The sequence below is a fragment of the Solanum tuberosum genome, unplaced genomic scaffold (genome assembly GCF_000226075.1).
Source record: "Solanum tuberosum cultivar DM 1-3 516 R44 unplaced genomic scaffold, SolTub_3.0 scf00011, whole genome shotgun sequence".
In the NCBI taxonomy this organism is placed as follows: Eukaryota; Viridiplantae; Streptophyta; class Magnoliopsida; order Solanales; family Solanaceae; genus Solanum; species Solanum tuberosum.
Window position 1 is genome coordinate 2,882,685 of NW_006238938.1, and position 1,608 is coordinate 2,884,292.

Below are 1,608 nucleotides of genomic sequence, written 5' to 3' on the forward strand. Positions count from 1 at the left end.
TTGGCAAGCGATATTGTGCCCCCCGATTTGTCTTTTCACCAAAGGAAAAAGTTTATGCATGATGTGAAGCAATTCTTTTGGGATGAACCTTATTTGTATCGTAGTTGTGCTGATGGGATTATTCGTCGCTGTGTACCTGAGGTTGAGATGTTGAGAGTACTTGAAGCATGACATTCATCGCCCGTTGGTGGGCATCATAGTGGTATTCGGACTGCACATAAGATCTTGCAGTGTGGATACTATTGGCCTACCATCCACCAAGATGCTCATGATTTAGCCAAGTCTTGTGATCGTTGCCAAAGAGATAGAGGGATTTCAAAGATGCAAGAGCTCCCTATGAATCCTATACTGGTGATCGAATTGTTTGATGTATGGGGCATTGATTTTATGGGTCCATTTGTGAGTTCATATGGGATGAAGTATATTCTTGTTGCGGTTGATTATGTATCGAAATGGGTGGAAGTAGTAGCGCTCTCCAACAACGAAGGTAAAAGTGTCACCGCATTCTTGAAAAAGAATATCTTCTCCAGATTTGGTACACCTAGGGCTATTATTAGCGATGGAGGCTCTCACTTTTGTAATAAGTTGTTCAAGGCACTACTTGAGAAATATGGTGTCCGTCACAATGTAGCCACTCCTTATCATCCACAAACTAGCGGTCAAGTTGAAGTGTCCAACAGAGAAATCAAACAGATATTGGCGAAGACTGTGAACGCCAATCGAACGGATTGGTCAAGGAAGCTTGATGATAGTCTATGGGCATATCGCACTGCATACAAGACCCCCATAGGTATGTCTCCTTACCAACTTGTATATGGGAAGTCTTGTCATTTACCAGTAGAGCTAGAGCACAAGGCTATGTGGGCAATGAAGAAGTTAAATTTGGATTGGGGCACTGCATCTAATCAAAGGGTCAATGACCTGAATGCGCTTGATGAGTTTCGCCTAAAAGCCTATGAAAGTTCAGCCTTATACAAAGAGAAGATGAAGAGGTACCATGATCAAAGAATTGAAAAGCGAGAATTTGTGGTTGGTGATCTTGTGCTACTATTCAACTCTAGGTTGCGCCTATTTCCAGGCAAACTCAAGTCCAAGTGGACGGGACCATTTTTGCTCACGAAAGTGCTCTTTCATGGAGCAGTTGAGCTTGAAAATAGGGATGGAACAAGGTTTGTGGTGAACGGGCAAAGGATCAAGATCTATCTGGGAAATGCTGAAACTGTGCAAGAGGTGATTGAGGCCTACAATCTTGATGAAGTCTGAGTAATCAAGACACCTGCGTCGTGCCGCGACGTTAAATCAAGCGCTGCTTGGGAGGCAACCCAAGATGTACAATCTGGCCAACGATAGGGTTCTGTTTTCCATTTAGTAGTTTAGCTTTCTTTGATTACTTGCGTCTTTGTATCAATGTAGGTAGGTGCTTCAGTGTTTTAGTTCTTAGTGTTGGCTAGAATTAGAAAAGGGTCCGTGTCTAAAAAGTGTCCAGAAAATGTAAAAAGAATAGCCTATTGGTTGCTACATGTGCAGGTACACCACAGAAAATCTGCAGAAAATGGTCTGGTGCAGAGGTCTACGGACCCCATCGACGGTCCGTCGATTGATCCACGG